General features: G+C 35.1%; 2 pseudogenes; both read left to right on the top strand.

Annotated features, from left to right (window-relative positions):
* Nucleotides 1-5,435: 5,435 nt before the first annotated feature.
* LOC145050938 (cyclin-dependent kinase F-4 pseudogene) lies at nt 5,436-10,262 on the top strand (annotated as a pseudogene).
* A 7,696-nt stretch (nt 10,263-17,958) lies between these two features.
* LOC145050939 (cyclin-dependent kinase F-4 pseudogene) lies at nt 17,959-19,263 on the top strand (annotated as a pseudogene).
* Nucleotides 19,264-25,002: the final 5,739 nt, after the last annotated feature.

A 25,002-nucleotide genomic window follows, 5' to 3' on the forward strand; every position in this document is an offset into this window, starting at 1 on the left:
AGGGCCGTAAACACATGTTTATGGTCCTATTCCATGATTTGAACATGAAATTGAAGGCTAAAGATGTTATACTATGAGTTAGGGTAGTTACCTTGATGATTTGGGGCTTTAATTTGATGATTTTGGACCTAGAGCTTAGATTGGAGGAGAGAGAGTAGGAGAGTGGAAAAGGGCTTCAAATGAGGCTCTCTCAACTTTATATATGCTTAAAGTTTAGGACACAGTGGAATTCTACATGATACTGATGTTAAGCGAGGCTTTTGGTCGCACCCAATTAAGTTGTCATAACCCGATATGGTCGAAACTAAAATTTTTCTAATTATTAGATTGGGGTGTTTTCTTGAGTTTCTAATGTGTTTTGAAAACCATTAAGTCATAATAGCAAACTCAAGATTAATGACTTAATTTAGAAACAAAACGGAAATAATTCAAAACGACGAATTTTTTTTATGACGGACCGGGTTACGATGACGGAACGAACTTTGGGTTGTCACACTATGACATATTTAGCACATAAAACCCTATGTCATGACCTAAGCAATTAATATCGGCAATTTGCAGACGATTTCCATGTGGCATATCAGTTATCGGTACCTTTCAAAAAACAAAATATTGGAACCAAAAAAATTGGTTATATTTAATAATATTTAACCAGTATTTACTGATATTTCCAGGTGAGATATCGGTTAAGTAGTTTTAATTGTTGTTGTTAGTTTTAACTCATGGTCTTAAGCCTTATGGTCATAACTTAACCAAACATGTTGTTATGTAAAGTACTTAATTGTTAGTTTTAAGTCATGGAATCATGGTTTTAAGTCTTATTTGATCTTATTGATGTGTTAAATCTTAAATACTTATGTGTTAACTTGCTAATTATTATAGGTTTGATCATGTTGTTGTGTTAAGTTCTTAATTATTAATTGATGATGATGATGATATTCGAGTTGAACCGGAAGATCTTGATGAATAATTGGACTCCTTGGTTGGTGTGGACTTGGAGAAAGATTTCATAGCTTACGATTATAATAAATTTCAAAAATTCACCCTTTTGAGTTCTTACCTTTGATATTAATATTCTATATGTTTTACGTTTATATATATATATATATATATATATATATATATATATATATATATATATATATATATATATTCTCCATGATATAAAAAACCAATATCCCACCGTGATAACATATATCTCAAATATCGGCCCTTGACCGATATTTGATTTTGGACCGCTATAACTACATAGGTCATCGCCGAGCATTAGAGGCCGAATAGAAAGCTGCAGCCTTTGGAGGTTCCCATGTGGAAATGGGAGCAGATTTCGATGGACGTCATCACCAAGTTGTCGAACACATCAAAGGGTTTTGATGTTATTTGGGTAATCGTTGATCGATTAACCAAGAGTTCCAATTTCCTGGCGATTCGGGAGAGTTCTTCGGTCGATAAGTTGACCAAAGTGTATATTCGTGAGATAGTTGCTCGCCATGGAGTTCCGGTCTCCATTGTTTCTAACTGTGACTTTCAGTTTACCTCCCGTTTTTTGTAGAAGTTTCACGAGTTACTAGGCACGAGGTTGCACTTTTGCACAACTTATCATCCGCAGACCGAAGGCCAGAATGAGCGTACGATACAATATCTTGAGGATATGTTGCGACCCTGTTTCATTGATTTTAGTGGGAGCTAGGACTCCTACCTACCTCTTGCGGAGTTCTTCTACAATAACATTTTTCACTCCAACATTGTTGTTCCGCCTTTTGGGCTCTTGTATGGGCGGAGATGTTGTACCCCAGTCTGTTTGGGCGAGGTTGGTCACAGGGTTATAGGGCAGACCGAGGTGGTCCTCAGACTACAGAGATGATTCAATAGATCAGATAGAGATTGCAGACTGCTCAGAGTTGGCAGAAGAGCTTTGCTGACGAGCGCCAATCCGAGTTGGAATTTCAAGTCGGCGATATAGTGTTACTGAAGGTCTCACCTTGGAAATGTGTGATTCACTTCAGGAAGAGGGGAAATTGGGTCCTCGATTTATCGTGTCATTCCGGATTCTTGCCATGGTTGGCAAGGTGGTGTATAGATTGGATCCTCCTGAGGAGCTCAGTCAGATCCACAACACTTTCCATCTTTTGCTGCTGCAAAAGTGCATTTTGGATAAGGGTGCAGTGGTGTCCTTGGATGATATTCAGTTTGATGAGAGCCTAAATTATATCGAGAGGCTCGTAGCTATTTTGGAGAGGAAAGTAAAGGTTTTGCGTAACAAGGAAGTACCTTTGATAAAGATATGGCGCACGAGCATTATTCAGAGTTGTTCTCTGTAGAAGACTTCAAGGACGAAGTCTACTTCAAGTGGGGGAGAGTTGTAACACTTCGGTTTTCAGGTATTTTAAAATTCATCCCTTGGTTTCAATTATAAGTCAATTTGGTCCCTAAAGCCAAGAATTATGCGTTGAAGCCCTATTGGGATTTTGGTAAATTGATTTGGAGGAGTATGCTAAGTGTACATGTGTGTACGTTGAGCGTACTTGGGTGCACCCTAGTACGTAGGGCGTACACTCACGTACGATGGGCGTACTCATGTTAGAAGGAAACCCAAGATTTTAGGGTTTGGAAGGTATTTAAGCATCATGTTGGCTCATTTCCTTTTCACTTTTGACCCTCCACTCCTTTGGAACGTTTTTGCAAACCCTAATCTTTGGGTGTTCCTTTTTGAGCTCAAGTGTGTGATTTGTGGTGTGTTAAAGGAAGTAGATGACTCTTGGAGAAGCTTTAGTGAAGGAGCAACTTTTAGATCTGGGATTTCTACGCTCTTGAGAAGCTCCAGAAGGTATACAGTTTCACTCTTGCACTGTTTTGTTTTAGATCTTGCCATGGTGGAAATCTATGTGTTTTTGGTCCCTTTTCTTGGTGTTAATGAGTATATGCTACACTAAGACAATATGATCCATCCTTCTGAAGAAATTAGGTGCAATAAGTCATAACAATGTTATCTTGGTCCTTTTGGTGTATGCATGAAGTCTCTAGTGTTTAAGACAAGCTAAAATTTTGATGTTGAGCTTTATAAAGACATTCATGACCATAAAGTTGGAAAGTTTATGGTTTGGAACACCTCTTTTGGACCAAGATCTGAAATTTGGACGTTGGACTGAATGTAATAAGTCCTTAATCGCATTTTGAATGGCTACCACCTACTTTGTACCAAGGCGTATGCTGGGCGTAGGTGGTCAACCGCGCGTTTCGTGTCAAGGTAGTGTACGCTGAGCGTACAGTTGAGTACGCTCCGCATACGCAACATGTTGGGTTGTCGAGTTGCGGTCAACGTTTTTGGCCACCTTTTTGGCCTTGGATGCTTAGGCCCTTATTAGTCCATCTGATTAGGTGTATTTTTGGCCAAGTGAAGTATTGGACCTTGGAGTAATTCCCGATTACAAGTTAGGCCTAATTAGGAAAATTGAGACAATTATGGGTCTTGTGTGATTATTTATTGTTGGGTCTTTTTGGATCAAGATTCAGGCCTGGATCTTAGCCCATCTAGGGAAAGGGTAAAAGTGGCTATTTACCCTAATTGTGGTTTGTTAGTCAAGGATTGTAATCCAGTTATTAATTGGATGTCTATTTTGTTGTTTAGTGCGGGGATTTTAGTGAGCTAGCCTGGGTGAGGTGAGTTTTCCTCACTATACTTGCGGGTCGAAGGCACCAATGTCGGCCCTTGGATTGATATCCTCTTGTGCATGTTATGCTATGGTGATCGGTTAGATAAATATCCTGGAAGATAGGATGATGCTATGCTTAGTGATCTATAAGATCTTTTTATTTGTTCGCTAGCTGGTTAATAGTATGGTTATGTGTATTACGTGCACATGTTTGGTTGGTGGTTAGGGCTTCATTGCTTTGTGCATAAGCCAACAGGTCGGGGCATTCCAACCCGATGGTTAAGGACCTCAGGTATTCCATCCCGAGGATGATTGGACCCATAGTATGTTGGCATTCCAACCCGATGGTTGAGGGTCTAGGGTAATCCAGCCGATGGTTGATTGGACCCATAATGCGTTGGCATTCCAACCTAGAGGTTGAGGGGCCGAGGGTATTCCAACCTGATGGTTGATTGGACCCATAGTATGTTAATATTGTGTGTGTACTACTTCTTTTGTTGGTATTTTGGAGGAACTCACGAACCTTTGGGCTTACAGTTTTGGATTATGCTTCAGTTACCTCAGATGATCGTTGGAAGGCAAAGACATGATCATGCACCACCTCATGCTATGTTTTGTAATTTTATGAAAAACTCTGATGTTTAAACTTTTTTGAAAACTATAATGTAAACAATTATGATTTTTGGCTGGTTGAAAAAATTTTAATTTTTATGAATTTTTACGTATGTTACACCAATTTGTGGAAGGTATATAAGGATACTAAACCATAAGTTGGTTTTTTGAGTTATGTTGATCAACCAAGAGAAAAATGAGAAATACAATTTTCTTTACGAAAGCTAAGAGAAAAATAATTTTATTGTTTTACAATTGAAAGGAAGAAATTTATCTTTGATCTTCTTTGACGCGTAGCTTCTCAAGATCATTCGTTCTAAGGTATAAATTATGCACATTTTCATTGCTTGAAGGTATGAAATTCAACCATCAGATACCCTACTTCTTTAATATATAATCAATAGATTGTTTTCATGAATGAAGATATTTAGGTGTTGAATTAAATGTTATTGGCATCCAATATATTTTGGTAACGCCTAATGACAGCTAACTTGATGAAGAGTCCCACCCTAATAACTTTGAAGTCAAAACCGTTAGGTTTATGGTCTTACAATGAAAGTGTACATGATGTACGGAAGGAAAAATGTTTTCTTAAGTTAGGTATTGTTAAACTTGGTGGGAGACTTGGCCAAGAAGTACAAATAGTCAAACGGCCTTATTAGGCAATTATGCAATTCATACAAAAGGTATTGTTTGGGGTTAGTTTTTTGTCCTTAATTGTACAACCTTTTGAGTTGTTTATCAGGTTGTACGATTTTGAAGAGTGTGTTATAACAGTTTTAAGATGATGAACAAGATATACATATTCTTATTAACTTTACTTAATTACTTGTATACTTTTTGGCAATGTATATTCTTATTCTTAATGCCTCCCGCTATATAGTTGATCTTGTACCTTTAGACCATAACATAGGTTCCAATAGGTATACTCAATTGCAATTGATGTTAATATATCATTTTTAACACAAATCCCTAAAAATAAAAAACAAATATTACGTGTCTTTTCTTCTTGTTGTATATATAATGTAATGTGCGTGTGTGGCGCTAGATCTTTTAGTCATTTGAAGAGGATGATGGAATACTATTCAAATCATATTTGAAGAGGATGATGGAATACTATTCAAATCATATTTGTGTGTTTTCTTAATTGAGAAAGCTAGATCGAAAACAATGGAGCAGTATGAAATACTGAAGGAAATTGGGAGTGGATCATATGGGGTTGTCTGGGGAGCATGTGATGAACACACAGATGAAGTGTTTGCCATCAAGAAACTGAAAATGAGGTGCAACTCGGCCAAAGAATACATCAACCTGACAGAACTCAAGGCACTGCGCAAGATGAATCATCCAAACATCATAAAGCTCAAGGAAATCATCAAAGAAGACGACAGTTTGTACTTGGTGTTGGAATATGTAACAACCCGAAATTCATATCCCTAAATGTAACCCTACTCCCGACTCGTTCCGATCATCCAATCGTCGTTTCGGATTTCGTTTCCGATTCCGGCATTTAATTAAGTCATTAATGTATATTTTATTTTATGACTTAATGAGTGTCTTAATACCCTTAGAACTCATTCTAACGTCTCATATTAATGATCGGAACATTTCTAGAATCAACCATATCGGGTTATGGCAAATTGGCCGGGTGCGACCAAAAGTCCCGTCTAACGCCGGTATCGGGTAGAATTCTACCGTGTCCCGAACTTGGACACTATTTAAAGTGATCCAAGTCTTCATTTTGAAGCTTTTGCTCCATTCTACAACTTTCACTCCAACCTCTCTCCTCAAACTAGAATTTAAGGTCCAAATCTCAAGTTTAAGGTCTCAAATCTTCAAGGTACCTTCCTATACTCATTTTGCATCATATTGAGCCTTCAAATTCGAGTTTAAACCATGGATTAGGACCATTATCATGAGTTTACGGCCCTAGAACATTCCTAGACCGTAAACTCATATAAATGGGGTTTTTGGAGCAACAAAACCCTTCCAAACCACAATTAGACCTTGAATATGGCTAGATGACTTTATGAAATGGAATTAGAATGCCTCAAACCATGATTTAGAGCCTTATATATATATATGAGTTTATGGCCTAGGATGGTGATTAGGCCGTAAACCCATATTTAAAGGGTTTTTAAGCCCTTAAACCCTTCCATAGCTCAAACAAGACTTAGATACGACTTTTAGAATATTGGTTATGGACCTAGAACACCTTAGACATGAATTTTGAGAGGTTTGTATGAGTTTATGGCCAAGGCATGTGCTTGGGCCGTAAACTCCTCAATCATGGGTGTAAACTCATTTTCAAGGTGTTAGAAAGCCATCTAACACCACCAAAAGCCTTGGAATAAATCATAGAACCAACCAAAAATAGTTTAAGGGCCTTAAACACATCAAAACTCTTCATTTAAGAGAGTTTACGGCCATAGAAGGTGCTCCATGGCCGTAAACTCCTAAAAGCATGTCTTATTGTGCCCAAAAATCATTTTAAGGCTTGTAGGAATTTTTAGAATCACATGTGATTAACTTTGGGACCTTAAAAACACATATTCAAAGGAGTATGAGAGTTTACGGCCATAGGCCCCATGCCAAGGCCGTAAACTCCCTTAAGTGTTGTATTTGGTGATTTTAATTCATTCCAAGCCTTAGGTAAAATTGTTCCAACCCTTCCCAAGTGTTAATGACCCTTTTAGCACCATAAATCTTGCCAACATGAGTTCACAGACGTGAACTCATGTGTGAGTGGTGTATAGGCCTTAAACCTCATTAGGAAGTTTACTCTTGGGGAGTAAACTCAAATCCCAAGTCCCTCGCTTCAATTCCCGTCCGTAGATGTCACCCGGGTCACTCCAAACACCCGTTTTGAGGTGTTTTCGTTCGTTGGAGTGTGACTTCATATCTAATTAGAGTTTATGAACTTAATTAGATATATTTGTATGCCATTTCATATTACATAGGAACCTTGCGTGTTATCAGGCTTCGATTCAACGTTTAGCATCCGAAATCGACACACTTTCGCGTCCGGTGAGTTCATACCCCTACCCTTTTTCAATGGTTTTTCAATGTTTTCAGGGGGGGGATACAAGAAAAAGTACAAGAATATCTTGTACTTAAACACATGATTTCTGTTAAATGGTTTCATAATTGTACATTTTTAAGAATTGAAAACCTTTTAACAAACTGTTTTAACCTGCAGAGTTGTTTGTTTTAAACCGATTTTCAATTCTTATTATACATTGACGTATTGTATACTTTATATTTGATTGTTCACATTTAAACTGATAGAACACATAAACCATTGTAATGTCTGTAATAAAACACTAAGGTTCGAGTGTAAAAGACAGACACCATCAGAAAACATAAAACATCTGTATGTCTTTAGCAATACACCTTGGCTTGATTGTAATGTCCTTAATAATACACCTAGGATCGAGTGTAAAGGACAATCACCATAAGATAACACATATATATCATTTGTAACGTCCTTAATAATACACCTAGGATCGAGTGTAAAGGACAGTCATCATTAGATAACACCTTGGCTCGAGTGTAATGTCCTTAATAAAACACCTAAGCCCGAGTGTAAAGGACAGGTACGTATAATATAGCTAGTCGTAAATACTACTTTCCTAGTCGAAAAGTAAAGAGGAATCTTAAAGATTGGAGACACGTCCTTGTAACACTTCCATGGCACGAGATAGTGGAGGACTGCCCCTGTAACCAGAATCTCCGTACGTAGGAGAGCGTGGCTTGAGTGTATAGATCTATACGGGACTGACAATCCCACACCTGGCTGCTAGCTACAGCCGAACCGAAAGGTTCAAGGGTGACGAAAGTCATAAAAAGGATATTGACCCTGGTCCAAGTCATATCTAGTTTGAGTATGGTTAAGGACTCGCAATCAGAATTATTAACACTTTACGAGTATTTATTAGTTTTATGTACGTAATAAAACTAATGTACGTTCAAGGATGACAGGCATACACACATACACACAGTCAGGAGAACACAGGGTTTTCCTGGGGATAACATTGAACATATTCGGAATCGGTAACAGTTAGCATACACAGGATTGGTAACAGTACACACACATTTAGGAAAACATGGGGTTTTCCTGAGAAGAACATTGAATATAACCAGAACCGGTAAAGACACACACACAGTCAGGGAAACATGGGGTTTTCCTGGGAAGAACATCGAACATAATCAGAATTGGTAATAGTTCACACACACACAGTCAGGAGAACATGGGGTTTTCCTGGGGACAACATTGAACATAATCGGAATCGGTAACAGTTTGTATAAACAGAATCAGTAACAGCTCACACACATACATATAGGAAAATACAGGATTTTCCTGAGTAACAGTAGTATGTAATCAGAAAAGTGTAATAAGTTAAATAACTAAACTACAATTCACAAGAACAATTATGTTTTCATTATACATTGTTTACTTTACTTTCGGATTTGGAAACTAACTTTACATAAGAAAATATGGGATTTTCTTGGATAACCACGTTTTCAGAAAACTAAGGGAACTTGTACATTTTTAGAAAACAAAACCGCTTATGAACTCACCGGCTTTATGCTGATTTTCAAACTGCTTGTATTCTCAGGTTCACATTAGACAGGTAACTGACGATCCTTTTGTGCGAAGACGGAGTTCTCAGAAGACTCGTTTCGTGTTGTTTATATATACTATGTATCACATGTATAACTTATGCTTTTGAAACAAATGTATAACTTTCATATATGTAATGTAATGGTTGATTTACTTTACTTACTATGTACATTGGATTTGATACTCAACGTGGAGTCAACCCCGGAAATGTTTCCACCTTCGGTTTTCGGGGTGTGACAGAATACATGGAATGCAGTCTGTGCGAGCGTATGACATGCAGGAAGAAGCCTTTTTCAGAGGACGAGATTAGAGACTTGTGCTTCCAAATCTTTCAAGGTCTGGCATACATGCACGACAACGGCTACTTTCATCGTGACCTCAAACCGGAGAACCTTCTTGTTTCCAAGGATGTAATAAAGATTGCTGATCTTGGTCTAGCTCATGAGATGAATGGCAAACCGGCCACTGATAATATTGGGTCCCGCTGATATAGTGCCCCTGAAGTTCTTCTTGGGCAAGAATACGATTCTTCAGTTGATATGTGGGCAATGGGTGCAATCATGGCAGAACTATTTACACGCCACCCACTGTTTCCTGGTAAAAATGACGGAGATCAAATGTATAAAATCTGCAGTGTGATCGACAGTCCAACAGAAACCACATTCAGCATCGTAAATAGCAACTATCTTGTATTCCCACAGCTTCCTGGTGTCCAACTTTCTTCGCTGTTACCATCAGCAAGCCTGGAAGCACTCGATCTGATTGCCACGCTTCTTTCATGGAATCCATCCGCGAGGCTGACAGCTATGAAGGCACTTGAGCATCCTTTCTTCTATACCTGTTACAAAGTTCCTCCACCCCGACCCATACCTCTGGTATTCAAAAGTTGTGCATTTTGTTATCAAAGGGAGGAGGATCCAACCAAACAACTGATTCGTCTGCTCCCAGAAAATCCATTTTATGAAACAGTACTAGATCCTTCAGAAAACATGATTCGTCTGCTCCCAGAAAATCCACTTTATGGTTCCGAAGCGGTAGATCCCTCTGAAAACTTTAGGCCTCTGCTCCCACAAAATATGTTAGATGGTTCCGAAAAAGAAAGACCCCTCAGAAAACATGGTCTCTCTGCTCCCAGAAAACTCATTACCTGGTTCAAAGAATTGCGGATTGTCAAGCAAAATGGAGATGAAGTGGGATTGTCGAAGCTGACAACAAGAACAAAGAATTGCACAATTGGTTTGGAAAGTGATGCAGTGCACATTGACGAGCTGGAGATAGCATACATTGATAAGTTGGAGAAGAACAAGAGGGGTACCGGAAAGAGACTCAACTTCAAGAGGATCAAAGGAAAGAGGGTCAACAAACAGACATAACTCTTGACGGACGGATCTAACTTCAAACCGCCTCCACTGCCCAAATTCTGTTGTTTTGGACTCCAATATTGTCTTTTCCTCAAAATTTAGTTTGTTTCGGGTTTTAGAACTATTATTTTTTTTATTGTAAATCAACTTGTTTCCGTCAATCATCATGTGAATGGTTAGCAAATTAATTTCGTAATTAGTGTGTCAATTTTAGTTTTTAGATAATTGGCAAAATATACCTCGGGAATTTAACATGAACCTATATAAAAGATGGAATGTAACCTTGGGATTTAATATGAGCTTCCTTAATTTGAAAATTATAAAACAGTGATAGCATTTGTGCTTCCCTTTTGGTGACATCAAGAAAGGGATGTAACTGATGCATCGACTTGCTCCTAGAAGCAGAAAATTCAGTTTACTAATTTATAAGTCAAAAGCATGCATAGTAATGTTTATTCGATATTAAAGATGCATGGTTGATAGTTTTATTGTATTTATATAAAAATTTCATGTTGAAAGCTTTAAAAGTATATTTAAAATTTCATTGAACGACTATAGTCATTTTCCAAAGAACTAAACTAAAATAAAAAATCTCTCGTGTTCCGTTATTGCACTTGGTTAACGTCTGAATAATATATATATATATATATATATATATATATATATATATATATATATATATATATATATACACACACACTAGTCGTTATCCGCGCAAAACGGCGGTGACGCATAGTTTCTTTTGGCGAATAATTCTTTTTCGGCGATTAGATTCCTTTTCGAAGTGATGATCAGTTTCTTTTTCGTTGTATCGACTAATTTCCTTTTGTTGAATAATTTTATTTATGTGAATAATGTACTTACGGAAAATTTCTTTTCTAAAATAACACAAAATGCATATACAAATATCACCTACGATTATCTAGTTTTATTTGCGGTATGTGCTAACTCAAATGATCAAAGTAGATGAGAGTGAACTGGAAGGACCTGTAGTTGATTCATTTCATGAATACTACCACTTTGAATGTTATAATTCGTATTATTTTGAAGTGGAGGTTTATTTTTTTGTGTAACTTGTATCTTAAACTATGCTTGTTTTCATGTATTTTTTATTTCAAACTACATTGGTTTATGTATTGTAAATATTTTCTAAGCTTATGATGGTCTATGTATTGCTAATATTCGCTTGAAGGAATGTTTTGAAGACTATAATTCCTATTGTTTCAATTTTGATGCTTATGGATTTATTGTATGCGGAAAAGAATGAGATGTTATTACATATTTCATTCAACAAGCTATAGAAATACAAAAAATATTTTAGTTATTTTAGTTAACTTTGATGACTATTTAATAGTTTTTTTAAACACATAGGTATTAATTAGATTATGAATATCTATATGAAACAAAAAATAAACTTCGACTCTAAATTATAAAAGAAAAAGATATTAGTATTTTTTGAACTAAATCTAATTTTCTTTAGTTAAAGATTTTGAGCTTATTTTAACTCGTTTGAAAAAGAAAAAATCGTTTGTTTTTTTATTATTATTTAAAGTGTCTATATTCATAAGGATAAAGCTTTACATAGACAAAAGAGTGGAACCACATGTCACAGTTGATCTTTTATTGACAGAATATATAATATGCAACAATACTTGCATGATCTTTTGTACATGTTCACGTTCATGTGTATCAAGAAACTAACAATCAAGAAACTAACCTTTAACAACAAACATGTATATCTCAAACTCACAACCTAATGATCACATAGACTTAATTCCAACAGTTGGTGCAAAACACAATCTCCAATGCGGGCGAATCATTCGATCACAACACAGAGTCTATTAAAAAGATTTCCCAAATAAACTGAAAGGTAAAAAACACAAGTTAAGGATTTTGCTTCATCAAACTATAATTTTTAATCGTTTGCAAGGATTTGACATATTTAAAAGAAAAAGATATCGGATTCAAAAAAATATCAAGTGAACTTTCGTCCAAGTGAGGCTTCAAGTGTCTCCTTTGAATTTCACATCAACATTTCAGAAAATTTCAACACCTTTGTCCTCTTTCACCTTTTCCGTGAGGGAATAAAAAAGAAATATAGAAACAGCAAGAAAGCAAAAGTATATATGTGAGAAAACAAGAAAAATTAGATCCTAGACCATTTGAGAGAAAATTTTAGGTATTTACCATTATGGATGCATTTGATGGATGAAAAATTGAAATCAAATTTTGAAGGCTGAGCTATGGAACATGCAAATTGGAGCATTATGACGATATCGTACCTGTTGTAGAGTCCATACACTACTCTCACATCCATCGCACCTTGTACACAACTTTATTTGATCACCATCTATCCTACATCCAGATAATTACAGCTCATTTTATACAACTGCTTTAATTTTGACATAAACAATAAAAATTTGGTCTTGCCCTTACATTATTATCTTATTTTACCCATCTATTTTTTATTTAGAGCTTAATATGAACCTTAACCTTGAAATTTTCAAAAAACCTCATTAACGTAACCACAAAAAAAAACTATCGAAAGCATAACCTCGATAGATCATTTACGGTGGGATCTGCTGAAAAAACTAAAGATATCAATAACCACCTGAAAATATTGCTAATAGGAATCATGTTGGTCAGCTAAGTGTTGCAAAGTAAGAGCCCTTAGTTACATGTGTTCACGAAAACTTTCAAGTGATATATGGGTGAAGATCAGAGAAGGTAAAATAAGAAAAGATAATAATAAAAAGATGAAGAAAGGTTCTGAAACCAAACCAGGTGAGTACATGGTTTTTTGGAATTCCTGAACCCTTCACAGATGACAAAAAGACTGACAGACACACAGATGAACACACAATTTGTAAAGATAATGGAATACTAAAATCTACACATACAAAGTTAAACACATATACACAATTCCTTGGCATATACACACATACACAAGCACATAGAGGTAAACATCCAACAAACAACGAGAAGTTTAAGACAGATAGTAGACCCACATGGTGTTAGGGTGGCATTTGGGGTTTCATGGTGCGATTTTAGCGGTTTAGGGCCGAGAGAGAAAGGATTTTACATAGGGAGACTCTGAAGGAGAAACCATTAATTTTTTTTTCTTTTCATTGCTACTATTTCTTGTTTCTTTATCCTACATATAAAAAAAAACTTGTTAAAATACTGATTTCGCTATTGTAAATAAAAACAATCAGAAACCAAAATCAAGAGAAAGAAGAGGAACTACATGTTACCAGATCAAACATAATCCCACAGAAAAATCAAACCAGACCTTCAAACACAGATTCAAATCAAGACACCTGCAGCGTTTTTTGGGTTTAATCAATAATCAGTTCTATACAAAACCCAAAACTCATAACCTACTAAAGAAAACGCACCTTGCTTCGATAGACCTCCTTCGAATCTTTGAGGAATTAACATTGGATATAAGGATGAAGTCGCGGCACATAGATCCTTAGATTTTAAGAGAGTGATGGAGATATTAATGAACTGATGGTGGTGATGAAGCAGGGACGACGACATTGCTGAAATCCTTAGGTTTCGCTTGTTTTGGATCTATTTTAACGGTGTAAACCCCTGTTCACCAAAGTAAAATTAAACAAACAAAAACATGAATTAATCAAATTTTGTTGAAACCCAAATTGTTTTTTATCTAATCGTGTAAAAGTGCAGCCTTTGAAACAGAGGAAATTTAAAATTTCAGCGCCGGCGAAGATGAGTCATCAACTCTCGAATTAAAACCTTAGATAGATGGAGATACATGGTTGGAACTGGCGGTGAGGGTGGCAGCTATTATTGGAAGTTTTTAGAGCTCGTTGAGGGGTTTAGCGAGAGAAATGTAGTCTGTAGTTTTTATGTTGCTAAAAGAATGTACATATCTTGGGTGGCATCATTAGGCGGAAGGTGATGTGGTGGTGGTTTTAACATTTAACTGATGACGAAGAAGGAGGGCGGTGCGTTCGATTTTTGAGAGAAAAGATGAGGGAGAGTACAAGGCGAGATATTAGTGAATTTTGGAATTCAAAATAAATGCAACTATATTCCCTTGATTTGTGTTTTGAATTGGTCATCAGTAAGCCGACTAAGCCGATTAAGGAGAGAAAAAAGTGAAGAAAATAGATAATTATGTAAACAGATAAGTGAGAGAGGTACCGATATGCATTGGTTTATTGTACTTTAAGCTTAAAGTTTTGGACGTCTTAAATCTATTTTTACAAATAGTAAGGTTTGTATAATAATATAGTAAGATATATATATATATATATATACACACACACACACACACACATATATATATATATATATATATATATATATATATATGGATTTCATTAATGGTATTACAAATTTACAACCAATATGATTCTCACAATTAGAAAATGACTTATTCTTGCGGTGGTTGCATGGGTAATCCGTCGAAATATACTATACCGACAGATTTCCAACAAAAATTCATGGAAAAAATGGAGTGGGAAATCCTATCCAATATTTTCCAACAAAATTGGCGACATAAATATTTTGTTGGTAATTCCAATGGATTTGAGCTTTTACTTTTTCGGGTTATTTTGTTTTGAAAAAATGGCGTGGGAAATCTTATCCAATATTGTCCATTTTCCATGATGATATTTCTCTTGAGTAGTCCATGATTGCATCACCGTACTTCTTAAATCTCTTGCCATCTAGACAATTTGGTTATAATATAATCATCATGACACATGACTAGGTTTTGAAACGGGGATGTGTATACCTAGCATCGGATTCCCATCATCATAATTGAATCCCCATCTTCGTTCACATAACCATCGGGTATTAAGTATCCCTCTCATCCCCATCTCCATCAAGGAATGGGGATCCACTATGGGTATTTTAGAATTTGTCCTGTTATAAGTCAAAGAAACCTTAAATAAGCCAAATCTCGCTCCATCTCGACTAACAAAAATGTTAAAAAGCTCAAGCGCGTTGTTTTATATGAACTCTTTAATGAATATTTTTCAAAGTAGAAAACCAGTAAAAATCGAACAAATGTATTAATTTCATTGATTAGTTCCTTCACAAGCTCAGTTGCTTACGAAACTGTCCTAATTTTGAATTTAAGATTAAAACACAAACTAATCATGTTATGCTATGGTGATCAGTTAGATCAGTATCCTGGAAGATAGGATGATGCTATGCTTAGTGATCTATAAGATCTGTTTATTTGTTCGTTGGCTGGTTAATAGTATGGTTATCTGTATTACGTGCACATGTTTGGTTGGTGGTTAGGGCTTCATTGCTTTGTGCGTAAGCCAAAATAGTCGGGGAATTCCAACCCGATGGTTGAGGGCCTAAGGTATTCCATCCCGAAGATGATTGGACCTATAGTATGTTGGCATTCCAACTCGATGGTTGAGGGTCTGGGGTAATCCAGCCGATGGTTGATTGGACCCATAGTGCGTTGGCATTCCAACCTGGAGGTTGAGGGACCTAGGGTATTCCAACCTGATTGTTGATTGGACGCATAATATGTTATTATTGTGTGTGTGTACTACTTCTTTTGTTGGTATTTTGGAGGAACTCACGAAGCTTTGGGCTTACAGTTTTGGATTATGTTCTAGTTACCTCAGATGATCGTGGGAAGGCACAGACATGATCATGCACCTCCTCATGCTGTGTTTTGTAATTTTATGAAAACCTCTTATGTTTAAACTTTTTTGAAAACTACAATGTAAACAATTATGATTTTTGGTTGGTTGAAAAAATTTATATTTTTATGAATTTTTACGTATGTTACACCAATTTGTGGAAGGTATATAAGGATATTAAACCATAAGTTGGTTTTTTGAGTTATGTGGATCAACCAAGAGCAAAATGAGAAATACAATTTTCTTTACGAAAGCTAAGAGAAAAACAATTTTATTGTTTTCCAATTGAAAGGAAGAAATTTATCTTTGATCTTCTGTGACGCGTAGCTTCTCAAGATCATTCGTTCTAAGGTATAAATTATGCACATTTTCATTGCATGAAGGTATGAAATTCAACCATCACATACCCTACTTCTTTAATATATAATCAGTAGATTGTTTTCATGAATGAAGATATTTAGGTGTTGAATTAAATGTTATTGGCATCCAATATATTTTGGTAATGCCTAATGACAGCTAACTTGATGAAGAGTCCCACCCTAATAACTTTGAAGTCAAAACCGTTAGGTTTATGGTCTTACAATGAAAGTGTACATGATGTACGGAAGGAAAAATGTTTTCTTAAGTTAGGTATTGTTAAACTTGGTGGGAGACTTGGCCAAGAAGTACAAATAGTCAAACGGCCTTATTAGGCAATTATGCAATTCATACAAAAGGTATTGTTTGGGGTTAGTTTTTTATCCTTAATTGTACGACCTTTTGAGTTGGTTATCAGGTTGTACGATTTTGAAGAGTGTGTTATAACAGTTTTAAGATGATGAACAATATATACATCTTCTTATTAACTTTACTTAATTACTTGTATACTTTTTGGCAATGTATATTCTTGTTCTTAATGCCTCCGGCTATATAGTTGATCTTGTACCTTTAGACCATAACATAGGTTCCAATAGGTATACTCAATTGCAATTGATGTTAATATATCATTTTTAACACAAATCCCTAAAATTAAAAAGCAAATATTACGTGTCTTTTCTTCTTGTTGTATATATAATGTAATGTGTGTGTGTGGCGCTAGATCTTTTAGTCATTTGAAGAGGATGATGGAATACTATTCAAATCATATTTGGGGTGTTCTGGTAGATAAATGAGAAAACAAAAGAAATTCTAAGAGTTTTCATTTAGAAAATATTAAGGGATATATAAATCTAAAGTATGTTGTTATTTTGCTATTTTGATTTTAGATGTGAAAAATGGAATATGCGAGTGCACCTTGGGGGTGATACCGACAATTTAAACAATTATAACAAGTTTGTTAATAACCGGAACAAAGTTATACTAATAAACATAATGCTTTCATTTATATAAAAATAATATACAAGCTAGTTCAAGAATAAATTATTTTATGTATTATTTTTATGGTACATTTTAAATCAACAACAACTACTTAAAGTTTATTAAAATTGATTTTTTTTTAGTTATTTTAGTTAATTTGGATTTTAATTAATATAATATGTTACTTTTATAAGATATTTAGATGTTTATAAAACAATTTTTGTGTAAAACAGATGACATATTTAAAAGATTATGACGATGGTTATGATTAAATTTGGAAAGTTGGAAATGTAGATGTTATAAGTTGGACAAAATTTAATTGTTAATAAAACTTGTGTGGAATGGAGATAGCCGAATATAAAGGTAGTGATATTTTTTAGTTTAGTAAATAAAATTTATAATTATAATTATACAAAGCTATAAGTTGATTGGAGCCATTTTTTAAGTTGTTTGGAGCCAAAGCAACCGTGCCTACATGTCATATAATATGAAGTCAGGTATAACCGTAAGATAATTATATATGGAAACTTAAAACCCTAAATCTTGCATATCTGAAATCTCAGTACTTAGTAGTATAAATAATAACCTACTTACATTCACATTCACAATAGACTGCCGACCCAATTACCCCATTCACCTATCTTCGTTCCCTATCCCTTTTCTTTAACCCCTTCCTCCATCGTTCATGTTTTATAATTAAGGTGATGTGTTGTTGATATACGTAGCTATTGTTTCTGTGAGTTCCTCTTCCTGGTTTGTGTGTTTTCTTAATTGAGAAAGCTAGATCGAAAACAATGGAGCAGTATGAAATACTGAAGGAAATTGGGAGTGGATCATATGGGGTTGTCTGGGGAGCATGGGATGAACACACAGATGAAGTGTTTGCCATCAAGAAACTGAAAATGAGGTGCAACTCGGCCAAAGAATACATCAACCTGACAGAAGTCAAGGCACTGCGCAAGATGAATCATCCAAACATCATAAAGCTCAAGGAAATCATCAAAGAAGACGACAGTTTGTACTTGGTGTTGGAATACATGGAATGCAGTCTGTGCGAGCGTATGACATGCAGGAAGAAGCCTTTTTCAGAGGACGAGATCAGAGACTTGTGCTTCCAAATCTTTCAAGGTCTGGCATACATGCACGACAACGGCTACTTTCATCGTGACCTCAAACCGGAGAACCTTCTTGTTTCCAAGGATGTAATAAAGATTGCTGATCTTGGTCTAGCTCATGAGATGAATGGCAAACCGGCCACTGATAATATTGGGTCCCGCTGGTATAGTGCCCCTGAAGTTCTTCTTGGGCAAGAATACGATTCTTCAGTTGATATGTGGGCAATGGGTGCAATCATGGCAGAACTATTTACACGCCGCCCACTGTTTCCTGGTAAAAATGACGGAGATCAAATGTATAAAATCTGCAGTGTGATCGGCAGTCCAACAGAAACCACATTCAGCATCGTAAATAGCAACTATCTTGTATTCCCACAGCTTCCTGGTGTCCAACTTTCTTCGCTGTTACCATCAGCAAGCCTGGAAGCACTCGATCTGATTGCCACGCTTCTTTCATGGAATCCATCCGCGAGGCCGACAGCTATGGAGGCACTTGAGCATCCTTTCTTCTATACCTGTTACAAAGTTCCTCCACCCCGACCCATACCTCTGGTATTCAAAAGTTGTGCATTTTGTTATCAAAGGGAGGAGGATCCAACCAAACAACTGATTCGTCTGCTCCCAGAAAATCCATTTTATGAAACAGTACTAGATCCTTCAGAAAACATGATTCGTCTGCTCCCAGAAAATCCACTTTATGGTTCTGAAGCGGTAGATCCCTCTGAAAACTTTAGGCCTCTGCTCCCACAAAATAGGTTTGATGGTTCCGAAAAAGGAGACCCCTCAGAAAACATGGTCTCTCTGCTCCCAGAAAACTCATTACCTGGTTCAAAGAATTGCGGATTGTTAAGCAAAATGCAGATGAAGCAGGATTCATTGAAGCTGAAAACAAGAACAAAGAATTACGCATTTGGAAATTGATGCAGTGCACATTGACGAGCTGGCGATAGCATACATTGATAAGTTGGAGAAGAACAAGAGGGGTAACGGAAAGAGACTCAACTTCAAGAGGATCAAAGGAAAGAGGCTCAACAAACAGACATAACTCTTGACGGATGGATCTAACTTCAAACCGCCTCCACTGCCCAAATTCTGTTGTTTTGGACTCCAGTATTCCCTTTTCCTCAAAATTTAGTTTGTTTCGGGTTTTAGAACTATTCTGTTTTTATTGTAAATCAACTGGTTTCCATCAATCATGTGAATGGTTAGCAAATTAATTTCATAATTAATTAGCGTGTCAATTTTAGTTTTTAGATAATTGGCAAAATATACCTCTGGAATTTAACATGAACCTATATAAAAGATGGAATGTAACCTTGGGATTTAATATGAACTTCCGTAATTTGAAAATTCTAAAACAGTTATAGTATTTGTGCTTCCCTTTTGGTGACATCAAGAAAGGGATGTAACGGAAGAACTGATGCATCGATTTGCTCCTAGAACCAGAAAATCCAGTTTACTAATTTATAAGTCAGAAGGATGCATAGTAATGGTTATTCGACATTAAAGATGCATGGTTGAAAGTTTTATTGCATTTATATAAAAATTTCATGTTGAGAGCTTTAAAAGTATTTTTGAAATTTCATTGAACGACTATAGCCATTTTCAAAGAACCAAACTAAAATAAAAAATCACTCTTGTGTTCCGTTATTGCACTTGGTTAACGTATGAATACTATATATATATATATATATATATATATATATATATATATATATATATATATATATATATATATATATATATATTTCATTAATGCTATTACAACCAATATGATTCTCACAATTAGAAAAAGACTTATTCTTGCGGTGGTTGCATGGGTAATCCGTCCAAATATAATATACCGACAGATTTCCAACTAGAAAATCCATGGAAAAAAGGGTGCGGGTATTCTTATCCAATATTTTCCAACAAAATTGGCAACATAAATATTTTGTTTGTAATTCCAATGGATTTGAGCTTTTACTTTTTGGGGTTACTTTGTACATATCTTGGTTAAACAACAAAATACTGTATTTGCCCAACTTAAAATTTAAATAATAATAATAATAATAATAATAATAATAATAATAATAATAATAATAATTGTCTTTATCCTTATTAACCTTTAAAATAACATATTTGCCGAAATTTTTGTTATAAACTTTTTTTTACAATTTGTAATCAATATATATAATTTGTAATTATTATAACTAAAAGAAAAGTAATAAACTCACTATATTTCCCTTAAATAACAAATCGATTTTCACATAATAAGATCGTCCATATTGACCTAGCTCTGGATTGTGATCACACCTGAGTATATACAAGCTCTAAAACCTCCATTGTTATTTGCAAGAATCACAAAGATCACCACAGATTAAGAAATCAAGAGGAGAGACTCGCTATTACATTTGATTCAAGGTTTTGTCTTCAAAACTTACGATTGGGGGAGGGATTCCAAACCCAAATCAAACCCTTTCTCCTGTTGTATATACACCAAAAACGTAGAATGAAGTTAAGGGACAAAGTCTTATGTTCTAATAAGATTTCAAGAGGGTTTCTATTTTCAAGGACTATATAGTGAATGTATCTTTTCTTTTTAATTTATAATGATTATAAAATATAGAAATTTTGTTATATAATTTTAAAAAATAATGATAAAAAATATTTGGTTAAATACCAAGTTTTAAATTTCTAAAAAGGTAAATAGGATATTTCAATTTAAGGTTGGACAAATATGATATTTTGAGGCTTAAGAAGGGCATCTACGAAATCCACTATAATTTTTCCGACAGATTTTAGACATAAATATATATTGTTTGACTATTTTCTATGTAATACTGACATAATGCTTTAGTGACATTTTACCGATAGAATTTATTTTTATATTTTCGGAAGATTATCAACAAAAGCAATTATTGATAATTTTTATGGCATTTAAAAAGCATTCCTGTCCTTGAACCAAAAGTTCGTTCACATGTAGAAAGAAGACAAAATTCAAGTGCCTTTTACTTGCATCATCATACTTCTCAAAGTTCTTCGCATTCATTTCAATAATAATAGTCGTTTTCTAGGTTTTAACTAAGGAATAACTCTAAAAGTGTTCCATTCATACATTTCAATAACGCTAGTCGGTTATCTAGGTTCATCGATCATTTTCAACATGTAGATTCTTCATTTTTCCATGATTATATTTCTCTTGAGTGGTCCATGATTGCATCACCATACTTCTCAAATCTCTTTCCATCTAGACAACTGGTTATAATATAATCATCATGACAAATGAGTAGGTTTTGAAACGGGGATGGGTATATTGAGCGTTGTATTCCCATCATCATACTTGAATCCTCATCTTCGTTCCCATAACCAACGGGTATTAAAGATCCCTCTCATCCCCATCTCCATCAAGGAATGGGGATTCACTGTGGGTATTTTAGAATTTGTCCTGTTATAAGTCAAAGAAACGTTAAACAAGCCAAAGCTTGCTCCATCTTGACTAACAAAAATGTTAAAAAGCTCATGAACGTTGTTTTATATGAACTCTTAAATGAATATTTTTCGAAGCAGAAAACCAGTAAAAATCGAACAAATGTATTAATTTCATTGATTAGTTCCTTCACAAGCTCAGTTGCTTACGAAACTGTCCTAATTTTGAATTTAAGATTAAAACACAAACTAATCAACTCTAAGATTCAGCCGAGTTTGGCACTTTTTAAAAAACAAAAACGGTTTCTTGGAATTATTGTCCTTGATATGAACTAAAGGTGTCCACTATATGAGATTATTTTTCATAAACCTTTTAATGTCATGTCATTGACACATCACCAATCAAAAAAACTTAATTACGCTCATAATATAAGAGCTTCTTCATATGTGGCACATCAATATAATTTATATTCTTATATTATTTTTGTACAAGTTGACTAATTATAATTGGTTGAATATAAATAAGTCCACCAAAATGGTAGAAAAAGCTCCAAAAAAGGCATGTTAATTAACAAGCTCTCATTAAAACTTATTGTGAAAAAGCTTCCAATATACAAAGATGGTTTTTATAGCTTTTTCAAAAGTAAAAAAAATTGAGAAAGCTCCTTCTGGAAGGTCTGATGATCTATTTTAGTGGGCATTATTAGCATTAAGTTTTTATATAAGACTTTCTACATATATATATTTTTTCAGGCACAATCATTTCCAAATTAGAAACCCAAAAAAAATACAATATTATAAGCACTCCCTATAGGAGAGTTTTCGAAACACCCCTATTTTAATTTATATTTTAAAAACCATTTAAAATACTTTTTAAAGTTAAAGTCATCATTTGCAGAAATTAGTTCTAAAGTATAAAAAAATCTTCACAAAACAATTAAGTTTTCAAAAAGGTTATAGAAGAGAGTTACAATTCAGATATCATACATAAGCTAAGTAACCATTACATTGTAGTGGCTTTCAAAATATCTTGCATCCTCTAACCTTATTTGCTACAAGAACCTGAATACATGTTAAAAGGTAGGAGGTTAGGCATTAGGAATTTCTAGTGAGTAATATTAATATCTGGACCTCACCACATTTATAGTCAAAGATTAACTCAATCATTGACCTTTGATGAATTCCCTAATAATTTTTTGATAACACATAACTCATATCTTTAAAACTCTTGATAACATCTTTAGAATATTAGTAAATCATTACTCTTAATTCTCCAAAATATTTATAATATATAAAAATTTAAAGTTCGTAACAACAGAAAGAATGAAATGCAACATGAAATTACATGTACCCATTCTCGTTCATCTATTTGTCCCGATCTCCATTCTCTTTTTGATAGCAATGAAGGCTATGACATATTTAGCACACAAAACCCTATGTCATGACCTAAGCAGTTAATATCGGCGATTTGCAGACGATTTCCATGTGGCATATCAGTTATTGGTACCTTTCAAAACACAAAATATCGGAACCAAAAAAATTGGTGATATTTACTGATATTTAACCAGTATTTATTGATATTTCCAGGTGAGATACGGTTAAGTAGTTTTAATTGTTGTTGTTAGTTTTAACTCATGGTCTTAAGCCTTATTGTCATAAGTTAACCAAACATGTTGTTATGTAAAGTACTTAATTGTTAGTTTTAAGTCATGGAATCATGGTTTTAAGTCTTATTTGATCTTATTGATGTGTTAAATGTTAAATACTTATGTGTTAACTTGCTAATTGTTATAGGTTTGACCATGTTCTTGTGTTAATTACTTAATTATTAATTGATGATGATGATGATATTCGAGTTGAAGTGAAAGATCTTGATGAATAATTGGACGTCTTGGTTGGTGTGGACTTGGAGAAACATTTCATGGCTTACCATTATAATATGTTTCGAACATTCACCCTTTTGAGTTCTGACCTTTGATATTAATATTCTATATGTTTTACGTTTATATATATATATATATATATATATATATATATATATATATATATATATATATATATATATATATATATATTCTGCATGATATAAAAACACCAATATCCCATCGTGATAACATATATCTCAAATATCGGCCCTTGACCGATATTTGATTTTGGACAGCTATAACTGCATAGGTCAAGGCCGAGCATCAGAGGCCGAATGGAAAGCTACAGCCTCTGGAGGTTCCCATGTGGAAATGGGAGCAGATTTCGATGGACTTCATCACCAAGTTGTCGAACACAGCAAAGGGTTTTGATGTTATTTGGGTCATCGTTGATCGATTGACCAAGAGTGCCTATTTCCTGGCGATTCGGGAGAGTTCTTCGGTCGATAAGTTGGCCGAAGTGTATATCCGCGAGATCATTGCTCGCCATGGAGTTCCGGTCTCCATTGTTTCTAACTGTGACGTTCGGTTTACCTCCCGTTTTTTTGTAGAAGTTCCACAAGTAACTAGGCACGAGGTTGCACTTTAGCACAACTTATCATCTGCAGACCGAAGGCCAGAATGAGTGTATGATACAATATCTTGAGGATATGTTGTGACCCTATGTCATTGATTTTAGTGGGAGTTGGGACTCCTACCTACCTCTTGCGGAGTTCTTCTACAACAACATTTTTCACTCCAGCGTTGTTGTTCCGCCTTTTGAGCTCTTGTATAGGCGGAGATGTCGTACCCCAGTCTATTGGGGCGAGGTTGGTCACAGGGTTATAGGGCGGACCGAGGTGGTCCTTCAGACTATGGAGATGATTCAACAGATCAGACAGAGATTGCAGACTGCTCAGAGTTGGCAGAAGAGCTTTGCTGACGAGTGTCGATCCGAGTTGGAATTTCAAGTCGGCAATATAGTGTTACTGAAGTCTCACCTTGGAAAGGTCTGATTCACTTCAGGAAGAGGCGAAATTGGGTCCTCGATTTATCGGGTCATTCCGGATTATTGCCAAGGTTGGTAAGGTGGTGTGTAGATTGGATCTTCCTGAGGAGCTCAGTCAGATCCATAACACTTTCCATGTTTCGCATCTGCAAAAGTGTATTTTGGATAAGTATGCAGTGGTGTCCTTGGATGATATTCAGGTTGATGAGAGCCTGAATTATATCGAGAGACCCGTAGCTATTTTGGAGAGGAAAGTAAAGGTTTTGCGTAACAAGGAAGTACATTTGATAAAGATATGATGCACGAGCATTATTCGGAGTTGTTCTCTGTTGAAGACTT

Source organism: Lactuca serriola, chromosome 5 (genome assembly GCF_051521515.1).
Source record: "Lactuca serriola cultivar US96UC23 chromosome 5, Lser_US96UC23_V15, whole genome shotgun sequence".
NCBI lineage: Eukaryota > Viridiplantae > Streptophyta > Magnoliopsida > Asterales > Asteraceae > Lactuca > Lactuca serriola.